This window comes from Lutra lutra, chromosome 7 (genome assembly GCF_902655055.1).
Source record: "Lutra lutra chromosome 7, mLutLut1.2, whole genome shotgun sequence".
Taxonomy (NCBI): domain Eukaryota; kingdom Metazoa; phylum Chordata; class Mammalia; order Carnivora; family Mustelidae; genus Lutra; species Lutra lutra.
In genome coordinates, this window is record NC_062284.1 from 99,338,418 (window position 1) to 99,355,151 (window position 16,734).

The following is a 16,734-nucleotide window of genomic DNA, read 5'->3' on the forward strand; positions in this document are numbered from 1 at the left end:
TAACTACCACTCCACTTCTGTTTCTATGAATTTGACTACTTTAGATACTTCAATAAATGGAATCATATAATATTTAAGTTTTTTAGTTTTTAACAGTTAACAATCCTATTTTATTATTTAAAAATATTTTGTTGCAAAAGGGAAAAGATGCAAGGCAGTAAAAAAGATTGACAGCATCACCAAATTTATTAGTTTTCAAGTTATCAGAAAGACAAACAAATCACTGACAACATGGGAAATGAGGCGAGGCCTTTTTTTTTTTCCTGTTTGCTGTCAGAAATTAAACTAAAAATTGTGTCTTTGAGTAAAAACAAAACAAAAAATGGGGAGAAAAAATTTCCCCACTTTCTCATATTCTATATATTTTTTTCCTTAAACTATCAACTTACTTACTTGGTTGTCTCTGTAATTTAAAGAGGCATGAGAGGCTTATAGTGGATTCCAGGGGGAAAAGGAGGGACTCCAAGTCTTGAGGAGGGAGGTGGTGGGGATGGAATTGGGAGTGGTGGCAGATGCAACAGGTGAAGGGCTGAAGAAGGGCAACTGAAGTGGGCAGCACACATGGGGCCTATCTCCCAGGTAGATGAGGGTACAAGGTTCTGAAAGTGTGGTCCTACCAACAGCAGAATCATTAGAATCTCAGGAGTGGTTCCATGGAGATATCCCCCCCTCTTGAGACTCAGACACACATTTCTGACACTATGCCTCAAACTGTGACAGGCTCTACCAAGTGGCTGGTCCCACGTCCACTTTTTCCTCTGTTAAGAACTTTTCCTGGGAGAAGTCAGTAATTTGTGAACAGAGTTTTCCGAAGCTTTTACCACCACAGCATACCCATTCGGATTGGCCATTTGCTCCATTCTCTGCAAATTTCAACTCTACCACATCATAGATTCCTAGCAAGTGAATGACTTGGATCTGTTGCTGTTCTGTGGTCCACCAGGAGAAGTTGCGCACATAGTTCATCTCTTTCGTAGGCCACTATAGGTATGCAGAATTGTGGGGGTCTTGTTGCTGGGCTTGGAGATGGCTCCTGGCAAACAGGAGGAGGTGACTCTGTGTTGCTGCTCCTGTCATCTGAGGGCTGTGAGTTGGCCATAAACACATCATTTGGTCAAATCTGATCCATATTGCTGAATTCCAGGTTCTGACTGAACTCTGTGTCAGTTATATATCAATCGAGTTCCCTCCTTCTGAAATGGCTCCAGAAGGAAGATTGAGAACACAGAGAGTGGCTTATTTCACTTAGCATAATATTCTCAAGGTTCACGCACATGGTAGCATGAAAAAGGATTTCCTTCTTTTTTTAAGGGTGACTAATACCCCATTGTATGTATATACATGTGTTTACCCATTCATTAGTCAATGGACATGTGGATTGCTTTCACCTCTTGGCTCTTGTGAATGGCACTGCTATGAATATAGTTGTGCAGATATTTCTTCAAGACCCTGATTTCAGTTCTTTGGCTACATACCCAAAAGTGGGATTGCTAGAGCTTTCCTTCTTAAGGCTGAATAATATTCCATTGTATGTGTACACCACATTTTGTTCATCCATTAATCTCTCCATGGACATTTGGGCTATTTCCATGCTTTGGCTATTGTGAATAATGGTACCATGAACGTGGATATACAGATCTGTTTCTGGGTTCCTTCTTGATGAATGCCTGTGGCTCCCCCTATTCATTTGTTCATTATTCATTTATTCATTCATTATGCCTACTTGTGCCAGGGACAGTTTTAGGCATCAGAATACTCAGTGATCAAATCAGACAAAAGCACCTGCCCTACTAGAGCTTAAATTTCAAGGAGGGAAGGCATTCCATAAAAAAGAAATATAATAAATAATGTATTAAGTGAGATTATGATACATGCCTTGGGGAAAAATAGGGCAGAGTTAGAGTGATGAGATGAGATGGATGGGTTGCAATTTTAAATGGGTTGCTCCAGATAGGCCTCACTGAGAAGTGACATTTGGGCAGGAACTTGACAGAACTTAGGGAGGAAAGCCCAGAAAATAAGTTCTTTCCAGCGGTCAGGGAGAAATGATAAGAGCATCAATTTAAGTGATTTCTTAACCAAAATTAGAATGTGTAAAGAATTGAGTTTTTAGGATTATGTCAGTGGTAATCTTTTCTCTGGTGGACATCATTTAGTGCAATTATATACAGAATACAGCTTGTGGCAGAGACATTTCTCTGTATTCACTGGACTCTTTCACTTCCCTCCTGGGCTCACAGGAAGACTACTTTTCCCAAACCCATGTCTAGGTGGGACCATGTGACTAGTGCTGGGTAAAAGAATGTAGATAGAAATCATGTAGGCCATCAGGTCTCCACCTCCCAAGTGGTCTTCCACCCTCACTCATCATTCTCTGTCTCTCTCTCCCTCTGCACTTGGGCTGGATGGAGGCAGAAGATCTAGTGGAGGACTTCAAGGCTCAGGGAACAGTGGAGCCACAGTATGAAAGAAGCTGGGACCTCTGAGTCCCTGCCAACTTGATGGCATTATGAAATGAGCAAGAATTAAACCTTTGGTGTGGGTGTAAGCCATTGAGATTTGGGGTGGTCTGCTAGAGCAATTAGCCAATCTTAACACATATCCTATCCTAACATAGAGCTGCAGCCAGCTGGAAGCTATTTCTTTTCCAGTTATGTGTAAAGCAAACATCCCTACGTTGAGTCCCAGGTAGACAGCTCCTCGGACAGATGGTGTCGCTGCTTTTCTTACACAACTTTCTGCTGCTCCCACCTGAGGTTTGCTGGGGGTGAGAGAACAAGGTCTTCCATACCTTGAATAAGACTCTAGATTCACAGGCTTAGGATGCTATGAACGCTTTGCCCCTCTGTGCAGGACTTCCCACGCACGGCACCATGAAAGGTGCTTCCGCCAATGGCAGGTCCTTCTGGGTAAACTATATTCAAAATAATCTTAAATACAGACTCCTAGCTTCCCGACTTTATTAGTGTACCTCAAAAGTAAAGCATTGCCTGGTATCTTTCCAGGCACTGCCTGTTCTTTTTCATCCCACTCAGCTGGAACAATCACTGTCCCCTCTTTCTAGTTTATTCTAAAATGTCTGAGCTATGTCTTTCAGGCAATCTTTGAGCATTTTGTTTGTTTGTTTGGTCCCTGGGAAAGTAAAACACTTCTTTCCATGGGTCTTAGCTTTAAACCACTGGCATACATTCTTTTGACTAAAGAAGTTATTTTAATGAATTTTATATATATATATGTATACATACATATATATATATATTTATTTATTTGACAGAGAGAGAGAGAGGTCACAAGTAGGCAGAGAGGCAGGCAGAGAGAGAGGGGGAAGCAGGCTCCCTGCTGAGCAGAGAGCCCGATGCAGGGCTCAATCCCAGGATCCCGGGATCATGACCTGAGCCAAAGGCAGAGGCTTTAACCCACTGAGCCACCCAGGTGCCCATATTTTAATGAATTTTATATCTATTCTTGGTTTGATGGTTTTGGGGAATGGGTTGATTATCCAAGGGTCTAAAAATGTCTGTTGGTTTTCCTGAGTTCCCTCTAGTTCATTAATATCTTGTCACAGTCCATTGGAGCACCCTGAGCCACACCCCTGGCCTGCCTGATTTCAGTAGTCATATGAACAATTCCATGCATATGGACAACATCCTACCTCAAGTGTATGCATGGTATCTCTCTACTTTTCTTAATGCTTTCTCAGAAGCTGTGGAAGTTTGCTCAAATGATATGTCAGTTTAGAGGAACCTAAGGCAAGACAGTTGGAAATGGAAGTGCTAGAAAAAGACCCTCAGGATAGGACACTGAAACTCGTGAGATGAAAGCAAGGACCCTAGTGCCAGTGGTGTGTGGCATGGAGATAACCTCTGGTGAGCTCATCCTCATAACTGCTAAGAATCTCACTAGCGGAGAGCTGGCATGAGGTTTAGGTAGAAGGGGGAAGCACTGACTTCCACAGTAGCTCTAGTAGTTATGAGGGTAAGTATTAAGATTGAGAGTTGGCCGACTTTTATTATCTGCTTCAAAAACCTGGAAGAAAGAGATGGTCTATCAATTCAGGGCATGCTGTGAAGCCCAGAAAGTGTTCTTGGTAGCTTTATTGAGCTGCTTCTCTTCAACTGGTAGGTGACAGATGTGCTAGTAAGGAGACTGCCTGTCATTGACTGGTTTCCTTTTGGTAATATCAGAGGTCTCATAAGGAAGGAGTAGATGCTGAGACATATTTCATGGATGTGCCTGAGAATTCTGAAGCCCTAGATTCTTCAGAGTGGGAAGAAACATTCCCCTCCATCTTGCTAGAGAAGAGCAGGCCTCCCCCCCTACCCTTTGCCAACAGATGACATGAAGCCCCTTCACCTGAGGTGGAAGTAAGATGACACCCATCCTTTCCAGGTCTACCTACACCTTTCACCATTGCCATCAGATGAATAATTAGGGTCAGCTCTTGGCATAGCCTAAGCAGTGCCTGCTGCAGAAGCAGAGAGCACACTCCTGGAAGAACTGCAGGATCTTACCAGTATGTCCTGGTAGGAACCTAGAGATGTGTGTGGGAGTAGACCTTGAGGGCGCTCAATCAAGGGAGTGGGACATAAAGTTCTGTATGGAAGCAAATACTGACCTGGAAGCACCTTCCCATGATGCAGGATTAAACTTCCTGGTAAGGACCCTTAATAGGTTGCTAGCTGGATTCTTTGATGGTTGGACAAGACAATAGCTTACAATAAACACGGAAGAGATGTTGCAACTGCCTAGATGAAGTATGGAAAGAAGAGTCAGAAAGGCCATGTTCAAACTGGTTTACTAAAGGACACCAGAGAACCTACCAGTGACTGTGTTGCCCAGGAAGAGGGACCCTTTGCTAATACAAGAAGGAACACACTAATGAGAGTGGCAGTGACCATATTAAGTCAATGGTGGCCATGCTCCACAGGCTTCAGACCATGGCCCTCCACCCCTCAGACCTCAGGATGGGGCATGGGAGCTGCTCAGTGGACAGTCCCTGTAAATGGCCAATGTCTTACCTGAGGCACGCACTAGGGGATCAATCTGCGTTTTGCTTTAGCACTTCCCCCTAAGTCTTTTTGGTCCAAATAGATCTGATCCAGAAGTGTGGGGGTAATTAATGCATTAGAAGACAAACTTCACTGAATGAAGAAGTTAGCGAGTCAATCCCTAGTCTCCTTGTCCTTCAGTGGGATAATTCTGAGAAACATTCTCCACAGCTCCTCTGACGGTCTGTTGTGGGACTGAGACCCTGATGTCCACAGCAGTAAGAAGTCTCCTGTTCTGGCCTCTTTTTCACTCAGGAAGTCACCATGCATTATTACTTCTCCTGTTCTGTCTCTCTGTCTCAGCAGCTTCACTCCTGCTCCCTGCAATCACCTCCCAATTCAACTACCACACCCCAGTTCTTGTTTCACACTTTGCTTTTAGGGAAGCTCAAACTAAGGCTCTTCTGTGCTAGAATTTCAAGTTCCTAAAATTAATGTCTGGGAAGCATAGGACGCTGGTCACCAATTAGCCTATCAAAATATCCTCATTTGGAAAACATATCCTAGCTTAGCATTAGCTGGTTCTTGGTAATATCGGCATTCTCAAAATGGTAGCACATTTCACTCTCTCTACCTTAAGTCCATTTAGGGGGTAGGCGATATTTTTCTTAACATTTCCCAAGCCCCACAGAGATTTCTTGATTGCAAAGCTGAGACAATATAGGGAAAGCCAGAGGGACTTAAACTCCTGTAAATTCGCTAGTCTGAGGCAAGGGTTAAAATTTCCATAGGCTTGGGCTGCCTGGGTGGCTCAATGGGTTAAGCCTCTGCCTTCAGCTCAGGTCATGATCTCAGGGTCCTGGGATCGAGTCCCGCATCCGGCTCTCTGCTAGGCAGGGAGCCTGCTTCCTCCTCTCTCTCTCTCTCTCTACTTGTGATCTCTGTCAAATAAATAAAATCTTTTTTTGTTTTTTGATTTTATTTATTTATTTGAGAGAGAGAGAGAGAGAGAGCATGAGAGGAGAGAGAGATCAGCGGGAGAAGCAGACTCCCTGCCGAGCAGGGAGTCCGATGTGGGACTCGATCCCAGGACTCCAGGATCATGACCTGAGCCGAAGGCAGTTGCTTAACCAACTGAGCCACCCAGGCGCCCCAAATAAATAAAATCTTAAAAAAAAAAATTTCCATAGGCTTAGGGACAAATACCTCCTTCTGAGAAAGAAAACAAATGACAGGTAACAGCCACCAGGGAGTAATGGTTGTCTGGGCAAAATAAGAAGTAACAATTCCAAGCCGGCTTGCACAAGTATTTCTATTTTCCAGGAGCCCTAAAGAACATCAACCACAAAGAAAGGCATCCTGCGACTGTCTTGTGTCCACTAAAAAGTAACAGCTACAAGATAATAACCGTGAGACTGTAGAACGCTTCCCTACTCACAGCCCCTCACCCTTTGGAAAAGTGCCTTTATAAGCCTTGCCTTGTATACCCCTTTAGGGAGTGACATTCCTCTCTCATTGGCTTTCTCGTATATAAGCTATCTCTAAAACCCCCACCTGCTTTCTTTGTATCATGGTCAGTGTTCATTTCTATGACATTGAGACTCAAGAACCTGGTCTTGGGGGTCCAGTAACAAAGCCAGATAAAACTCACAATATGAGTGAGCACTGTATTTCATACAGAGCAGCTGTTATTAAAAGCTGGAACCACTGTATTTCATACAGAGCAGCTGTTATTAAAAGCAATAAGGGGATCTCATTAGGTCCAGTGCAATTGAAAGTGATTGCATTTTTTCAGGTAAGCATTTCAGTGTGTCCACTCCCTGAGCCGTAGTTCTCCATGCTAACTCCCATCACTTATCTGCACTGCTGTTTGCTAAGACCCACTTCACCTGAATTATCATCATCCGTTGGAGTTTATATCTGACTTACTTTTGATCTGTACAACATCAGATGTCTCTGTTTCCACCTATATCAGGAAAAGAATCTTTCCTGATTGACATCTCAGATCTTGAAATATTCTCTCTGGTAGACCTAAGCCTTACCACTTCATTGAAAGCTTCCAGATTCCCATTTCATCCTCAGTATCTTCTCTCTTAGGAATACAATATCTCACTGGTTTCAGCCTCTCCAAACTCAGAACTCTTTAGAGCCCTCCTTTCCCGATGCCCCAAGAGAGGCCCTCAGTGCCAGGTGGGCAGCGAGTTTCAGACTGGTTATTTAGATGTTCCTTGTCCTTACTGTTGTGGTTTTCCACTAGAAATTCCTTGATGTCAAAAATAACATCTTGGTAATTCAGTTCCTAGCACAAGGTCATGCACAGAGAAACACTTAATACAATCTTTTTGTTGTTGTTGTTTAAGCAGGGAGAGGGAGAGAGAATCTTAAGCAGGCTTCACACCCAACCTGATGCAGGGCTCGATCTCAAAACCCTGAGATAACGACCTGAGGAGAAACCAAGAGTCAGTCACTTACACTGAGCCACCCAGGTGTCCCCTAATATAGTCTTTTATAAATAAAGACTGAGGGGCGCCTGGGTGGCCCAGTAGGTGAACATCTAGCTCTTGGTTTTGGCTCAGGTCATGATCTCATGGGTACTGGGATAGAGCCCCAGGTCTGGCTCTGTGCTCAGCAGGGAATCTGATTGATGATGCTCTCCCTCTACCCCACCCCTCCCCTTCAGCTCTGTCTCTCTGTCTCTCTGTCTCTCTCTCTCTCTCAATAAATAAATAAGTAAATCTTAAAAAAAAAAAAGACTGAGCCAGATTTAAATTTAGAAAACACAAAAGAAAAAATTTAAATGTGACATTTTAATATATTCTAACAAATGAACAATAGTTTTGCCTTGGGTTAATATTAGAAGGCTGGTCAGCAGGTTCACACAGCTATACTTCTTAATACTTAGAAGCCCGAAGTAATTTAAAAACACACAAAAAATACTAAGTTATATGAGTTGGAGAGAGCAGAGTAACAGAATCATCATATTCCTATATAATGTGTAGTGTTCTCTATGGTATAAAGACAGTGAAATAGTAATACCCAACATCCACTACCAGTGCTGTTTCTTTGTGTTACATAGCTCTAAAGGGCATAAGAATTACGGTACTGGGTAGGAGTGAGGTCCACGGAGCAAATGTTTAAGGAATATTGAACATGGATGAAATGAGAGAGATTATGTAATTCAAGTCCCTGATTGTACACCTGTGGACTCAGAGGTAAAGAGACTTGCTTAGGGCACCAAGGTAGTTAGTGAGTCTTCTGACTGCTAAGACTGTGTCCTCCTACCATGCTGTGTGGATATAGGGAGTAAGCCTGTTGGTTCTTCTCAGCAGTAGGCTTATCAGGAGGTCAGGAAGGGGGAAATCCGAAAGGCAGACGAAAGTTTTATGAACAAAGATATTCATTATAGACTGTTTACAATAGCCAACAAATTAGAAGTTATCTGAATTCCAACAATAAGGAAATAGTTAAGTAAATAGTGAGAGAGTGGAGTAATAAGATTAACGCACAATGGAATACTGTGTAGCCATTAGGAGTATTCTATAAAAAAAGTTTAATACCATGAGGGAAAAGAGGGATACTAAATTTATATGTAGTATTATCTCATCTGGGTAGACAGAAATATAATGCATAGAAAAGATAGAGACAAAAGCATACTGAAATAGTAACTGGCTATCAACATGTACCTTTGAGTGCTGAAACTAGGTGGTGATTTTTGTTTTTATTTTTTTTTCAAGACTTTATTTATTTATTTATTTATTTGAGAGTGAGAGTGAGTGCAAATGGGCAAAGTGGCAGAGGGGAAGGGACAGGGACAGGGAGAGAATCTCAAGCAGATTCCACACTGAGCATGGAGCCCCACACGGGGCTTGACCTCATGACCCTGAGATTATGACCTGAGCTAAAACCAAGAATCTGACGCTTAACTGACTGAGTCACCCAGGTGTCCCTGATTTTATTAATAATAATAATAATAATAATAATAATAATGTTCTAAGGGTGCCTATCTGGCTTGACCAATAGAACACGGGACCTTTGATCTCAGTGTTGTGTGTTCAAGCCTCTTTCTGGGCACAGAGCTTACTTAAAAATAAACAAAGAAATAAATAAATAAACAAACAATGTTCTAAACTTTTCATAATGATTTTTTTTAAAGTTTTTATTTATTTATTTATTTGACAGAGAGAGATCACAAGTAGACAGAGAGGCAGGCATAGAGAGAGAGAGGGAAGCAGGCTCCCTGCTGAGCAGAGAGCCCAATGCGGGACTCGATCCCAGGACCCTGAGATCATGACCTGAGCCGAAGGCAGCGGCTTAACCCACTGAGCCACCCAGGCGCCCCATAATGATTTTTCTAACAGGAAACACTTTTAGGTAGAAACAATGATGATCTAAAATGTATTCCAAACCTATAAATTTTTACATGAGAGTATTCAATATCTCTGCATCAATCTTTGAGTAAGAGAGGGTGCTTATCAGGAGAAGCCAGACATTTCATCATAGTAATGTGCTGCTGTGGATATTTGCCAAATACAAAGGAAGTAATATCAGAAAATATCAACTGGCCCTACAGCTGATCTGTGACCCTGACAAGTAAACTAATAAAGAAAACTAGTAAACTTTCAGATTTTGTGGTTTTTACTCTAGGTCTGACACTTTCCCCCTATTTATTTATCTATTCATTTATTTTAAAGATTTTATTTACTTATTTGAGAGAGAATGGGAGAGAGGTCATGAGCGGAGGTGGAGGCAGAGTAAGAGAGAGAAGCAGACTCCAGAATCCACATTGAGCAGGGAGCTTGACACGGGACTCAATCCCAAGATCCTGAGCTTATGACCCGAGCCAAAGGCAGATGCTTAACCGATTGAGACACCTGGATGTCCCTTTTACCCCAATATTTAAAATTCATTCATAAACATCTTGATTTTATCTTGTGTGATAGTATGAAAATCATTGTCTTTATGAGTTTAGGTCCTCTGAGAAGCAGATTCCAAGGTGGGGTTAGATGTGCAAGAGAGGTTAATAGCTGTGAAGGGTGAGGAGGGGAAGGAGGACGAGGCAAGAAGAGCCTTCAGATGGAAACAAACGTCCAACTCCTGTGGAAGCAGAGAGGAAGGGGAGGTTAGGTAGTAAGAGTCTCAGACTGTAGTACAGTTCCAAGAGATGTGCAGCCAGGCCTATAGGGAGTCCTCAAACCAAACTACTAACTGAAGAAGTTTTGAGTTTCACGTGAATAGGTACACATTTGTACGGCATTGTGCTCAGTCATTGCCTGGGGGAATTGTGGCCTTGGAGCCCAGTGAAGTGGTACATTCTCAGGGGTGGCTATTAGGGCCAGAGTCAATTATGCTCACCTCAGCTGGGTATCTGGCCAGCACAAGTTCAGGGCTACCACAGTCATTATGATGGACATTACAAGAAGATGGATGGCTGAATGGTTCCCTAAGTCTCTGAAACACAGAATGGAGACCTTGACATTTTCTTGAAGTTCATCACATCTAAAGATATGCCATGAGGCAACGGCTCAAGTAACTTGAAGCGAAGCACATCTGAATTTGTGGGCTGATAACGCATATCACTTTCCAGTTGCCTCACGTATGCAGAAATAGTTATCTTGCGCATATTTAACTTCTCCAGATGAACTTTGGCTGGGGATACACAGCTCATCTATTCTGCTCTACTTTGGTTTTGTTTTCGCTAATTTTCTATTTCAGGTAAATATAATGAAGATAATAATATATTGCAAAAGAGAAACCAATTCAGAACATTTCACAGTATTTCCTTTGGAAGTATTGGCTCAACAGAGATTATAATTACTGGAAAGCAGAAATGTAAAGCTGTCATACAAATTGAAATGTTTCTACTATTTCTCTGAGGCATGTAATCAATTCAGCTGAAGCAATCCACAAAACCAGTTGTTTATTGTTAGGTGGTCCAAACTGCTTACTGGCTAACTGGTTTCTTCAGATTTAATTGACTAGATGTTGAACTGCTGTGATAACATATACCAGCATACCCAGATGGCTTTTAAAGCGGCAAGACTGCTGAAAAGTTACTATAGCTAATTTTAATGAGTAAAACTCCTTTCAATTATTCTGCACTTTGAAACAAAAACACTATCGAATTGTAAAATGGTCAAAACATTCAGTAAGCTTGGATAGTATATACGTTTATTAATTTTTAAAATTACCTTGCAATAACTGAGGAGGGAGTTAAATTTTTGTCTCTGGGATCTTCTTCTTCAGTATGCCTTTGTGTTACGGGGGCAGAATAAACCAGTATGGCCTGCTCATGGTATAAGTTCAATGACTACTACTACTTTTTTTTTAAACTCAAGTATGGTTGACACCTAATGGTACATTAGTTTCAGGTGTACAGCATTGTGATTCTACAATTCTATACTTTATGCTGTGCTCACCACAAGTGTAGCTACTGTCTGTCCCCATATAATGCTATTACAATACCACTGACTACATTCCCTAGCATGTACTGTTCATCCCTGTGAATTACACACTCCATAACAGAAAGCCTGTATCTCCAGCTCACCCATTGTGCCCATTGCCCAACCCCCTGCCCTTTGGACCACCAGTTTGTTCTCTTTATGGGTCTGTTTCTGCTTGTTTTGTTTGTTCATTTTTTTTTTAGATTCAACATATAAGTCAAATTATATGGTATTTGTCTTTCTCTGTCTGACTTATTTTACTGAGCATACTACCCTCTAAGTCCATCCATGTTGTTGGAAAAGGAAAGATCTCATTCTTTATTATGGCTGAGTAATATTCCATTATATATATATATGTATACATACATATATATATATATGTGTGTGTGTGTGTGTGTGTGTATGTATATATATATCTCACATCTTCATCATTCATCTATAGATCAACACTTGGATTGTCTCCATGTCTGGGCTATTGTAAATAATGCTATAATAAACACAGGGGGGCATATATCTTTTTGAATTAGTGTTTTTGTTTTCTTTGACAAATACCCAATAGTGGAATTACTGGATCATAGGGGATTTCTATTTTTAATTTTTTTAAGTAAACTCCATACTGTTTTCCACAGTGGCTGCACCAAATTACATTCCCACCAATGGTGCCAAGTGTTCCTTTTTCTCTATATTCTCACCAATACTTGTAGTTTCTTATATTTTTGATACCAGCCATTTTATCTGGTATAAGGGGATTATCTCATTGTGGTTTTGATTTGCATTACTTTGATATTAGTGACGTTGAGCATCTTTTCAAGTGCCTATTTGCCTTCCATATGTCTTCTTTGGGGAAATGTCTATTTGTGTCCTCTGCCCATTTTTAATCTACTTATTTGGGGTTTTTTGGTGTTGAGTTGTATAAGTTCTTTATATATTTGGATATTAGCCTCTTAGTGGCTATATCATTTGCAAATATCTTTTCCCATTCAATAGGTTGCCTTTTTGTTTTGTTGATCGTTTCTTTTGCCATACAAGCACTTTTTATTCTAGTCCCAACAGCTTATTTTTCTTTCGTTTCTTTTGCCTAAGGAGACATACCTAGATAAGTGTTGTTCAGGTCGTTGTCAGAGATTACTGCCTATGTTTTATCTAGGAGTTTTATGGTTTCAGGTCTCACATTTATGTCTTTAATCCATTCTGAGTTTATTGTTGTGTATGGTGTAAGATAATGGTCCTTTAAAAAAATATTATTGTGGTAAGAACATTTAACATGAGATCTACTCTCTTACATTTTTAAGTGTACATTATTATCGATGACCATAGGCACAATGTTGCACAGATCTCTAGAGCTTATTTATTTTGCTTAACTGCAACTTCATGCCTGTTGATTAGTAACACCTGGTCCCTGGCAACCACCATTCTACTCTTTGAGTCCATGAATTTGACTATTTTAGATAACTAATATAAGTGGAACCATGCAGAATTTGTCTTCCATGATTGGCCTATTTCACTTAGCATGTGTTGCTGCATATTGAAAAATTTCCTTCTTTTTAAAGGCTGAGTGATATTCCATTGTATGTATATACCACATTTTCTTCATTCTTTCATCCACTGAATGCCATTTAGGTCGTTTCCACACTGTGTGACTAGTGTGGCAATGAACATGGAAGTGCTAGTATCTCTTCAAGATTCTGATTCCAATTCTTTTGAATAAATATCCAGAAGTGATGAATCTTCATACTGTTTTCCACAGTGGCTGCACCATTTTGCAGTTTGACAAAACTGTCCTTTTCCCATTGTGTATTCTTGGTACTTTTGTTGAAGATCAGTTAATCATACACTCATGGATTTATTTATGGGCTCTCTATTCTGTCCCATTGATTTATATATCTATCTTTATGCCAGTATCATATTGTTTTGGTTACAGTTGCTTTGTAATATATTTTGAAATCAAGAAGTATGATGCCTCTGGTTTTTTCTTCTTCCTCAAGACTGATTTGCCCATTCATGGTCTTTTGTGGTTCCATATGAATTATAGGATTATTTTTTCTATTTACGTAAAAAAATTCCAATTGGGTTGTGATAGGGACGGCATTAAATCTGTAAATCATTTTGAATAGCTATGATATTTTAACAATATTAAGTCTTCCAATCCATGATCACAGGGTGTCTTTCCATTTGTGTCTTCTTTCGTTTCTTTCATCACTGTTTTGTAGTTTCAACATACAGGTCTTTCACCTTCTTGGTTAAACTTATTGCTAAGTATTTTATTCTTTTTGGTGCTATTATAAATTGAAATTTTTTTTAAAGATTTTATTTATTTATTTGACAGACAGAGATCACAAGTAGGCAGAGAGGCAGGCAGACAGAGGAGGAAGCAGGCTCCCTGCTGAGCAGAGAGCCCGATGTGGGGCTCGATCCCAGGACGCTGGGATCATGACCTGAGCCGAAAGCAGAGGCTTTAACCCACTGAGCCACCCAGGCACCCCTATAAATTGAATTTTTTCACTTTCCCTTTCAGATTGTTTTTGTTCATGTCTAGAAACACAAGTGAATTTTGTATGTTGATTCTGTATCCTGCAACATTACTAAACGAGTTTATTAGCTCTAACAGTTTTCTTGTGGAGTCTATAGGGTTTTCTATCTATAATAAGATCAAGTTATCTGAAAACAGGGATACTATTACTCTTCCTTTCCAAATTGGATGTGCTTCTATTCTTTTTCCTGCCTAATTGCTCTGGCTAGGACTTCCAATATACAATGTTGAATAAAAGTGGCAAAAGTGCGGGCGCCTGGGTGGCTCAGTGGGTTAAGCCGCTGCCTTCGGCTCAGGTCATGATCTCAGGGTCCTGGGATCGAGTCCCGCATCGGGCTCTCTGCTCAGCGGGGAGCCTGCTTTCCTCTCTCTCTCTCTCTGCCTGCCTCTCTACCTACTTGTGATCTCTGTCTGTCAAATAAAATGAATAAAATCTTTAAAAAAAAAAAAAAAAGTGGCAAAAGTGGGCACCCTTCCCTTGTTCCTAACATTTGAGGAAAAGTTTTCAGTTTTTTACTGCTGAGTATGCTGTTAGCTGTGGGCTTTTAATATCTGGCCTTTATTTCAATGACTGTACTTCTTGTAGACAAAGAATGGATCAGACTCTTTCAGTCTGTCATTCATTCTCAAAGTGTGGCTCCTGGACCTAGCAGCAACCCATGTACCCAGGAACTTGTTAGAAGTGCAAATCCTCAGACTCACTCCAGACCAACTGAATCTGAAACTTTGGGAGTAGAGTCGGCAATCTGTGTTCCAACAATTCGTCCAGGTGATTTCGATGCATGCTAGGAGGAAGACTGGCTAATATCATTTCCCATGTATATTCTTCAGAAAATATTCTGTGGCAGATTGATAAGTGTTATGCAACAGAGGAGTTCTTTATTTTGAATACATTTGGGAAATTCTGAGCGAAAAAGCTAAGTAGAACTCACAGACCATGCTCACAGAGGCCCCCTGCATGTCATTCCTCCTGATCTGTCACTATTACAGGAACCTGCTTATGTCCCACAAATAGCACATTCCATGTCTTTTCTCTTAAGAGCCTAGTTTCCAACTCCTCTCAGCCATTCAGAGTTCGTTCTCCTTCTATCATTCCAAAGCTGACTTTTTTTTAATCCACCCCCCTGTGACTGACAGGGGGGAAACACAGTGTGCTCTGATGTCCCACCCACTCTCCTGCAGGGCAATCACAGTATAATTAATGAGCAACATATTAACTAAAGAGTAGGTTATTCAGTCCTAAATAACTACTCTTCTGGGACATAGTCAAGTATATATTTAGAAAAAAGACATTTTTCTGCAAGGACACAGTCTTGCTGAAGACATAGCCAATTCCTATTTCTAAACTGAATGAAAACATCTCAGTCTGAGGCATCTATATTTGAGCTATTTCAGTGGTTCAGTGCTCCCAAAATTAATGTGGAGTTATTTGCTTTACATCTATCTGCAATGCAGAACCTAGCAAAGTCCTGCCCACAGAATAGATTCCAGTTTCCATTTTAAAATGCAGAAATTGGTTATGAGACCCCAGATAGCAGCTTTTTCATTTCAGCAACTTAGAATTCAAACTCTCCCTCCAGCAACAGGAAGAAACTTCAGGCAGCTTAAATATACTGGTTTGTCCCTGATATAGGACTTCCATGAGAGAGTCCAAATTACTTTTTCACTAAAGAAAAAAAGTGAATATACTCCAATGCTTTCAAATTTTAGTTTAGTTTCACTGTCAGTTCAATGGTGTAAGCCAAAGAGCAGAAGGAGAAAATCCAGAAAAAGGGATTATTCCAGACTCTAAAAAACCAATACTGCATATCTTGTCTGCCTTCACTTGAATCAAGATATATCCCTACACAATAAAGTACAGACCTCTAATGGCTGTGTAGGAAAGTAGCCTTCCAAAGCCCGGCCCCTACAGAAAGTGGATAAAATCTGCATAAGACAGAACTTGGAAATGAACTCAAGCATGACTTCAGATTTAAAACCTCTTAAGGGAAAAGACCAAGTTATGCCAAGTTGCTTGTGCTCAGTCCTAATGAGAATAATCCAGTTCCAAAGGAGAAGGGGCATTGATTTAAGGACTGTTGGCATGGGGAAAAATAGATGACGTATCATCCCTTTATATTCTATAATAAGTGCGTGTCATCCCAGCCTTTCCTCTAGTTCCTCTGACTCAAATTCATGCATTGTTAAAAACTTATTAAAATGCACTGAATCAGGGCATTGCAGAAAACAAAAATAGAGACAGTTTTTGACGCCATGCCAAATAATTTTGGCTCTTCTTCCCAACATTCATGTAAACAAACTGTCAGACACCCATACATACGAATGGAAAATTATTCACAAAGGGGGCTGATGACTGAGGTTCTCAGAACAGTTATAACAGCAGGGAAATAATTCACTGCCATGTTGCCTGCAGAGAGCTGTTCCTTCCCTTAGTGCCATGTCATATTAACAGGTATTTCATCTCATGTTGTCCACCACTAAACACAAAACTCTCATGTATATTACAGTAATTAAAACCCAGGTCTTTCTAAGCAGAAACAGTAAGGATTTCCCCTGTGCTGCTGTTTCTCTCTCCATGAAAAGAAGGAGAAAGATGCAGAATAACTGTCCTGAAAGTTTGTGGAGGTCAGATCTTGGAGAAAATAATCATCAACAAAGCATTTGCATCTATTGAAAAAGGAGTGATGAGAAAAAGAAAGCACCAAAAGCTCATACGGGAGTCTGAAGAAACTCAACTGAGGGAGATGACAGTATTACAAACATAGGGATTGTAAAT

General features: G+C 40.7%; 1 pseudogene; it reads right to left on the reverse strand.

Moving 5' to 3' along the window:
- Positions 1–410: 410 nt before the first annotated feature.
- Positions 411–14,742, reverse strand: LOC125104520 (cleavage and polyadenylation specificity factor subunit 7-like; annotated as a pseudogene).
- Between the last annotated feature and the right edge of the window lie 1,992 nt (positions 14,743–16,734).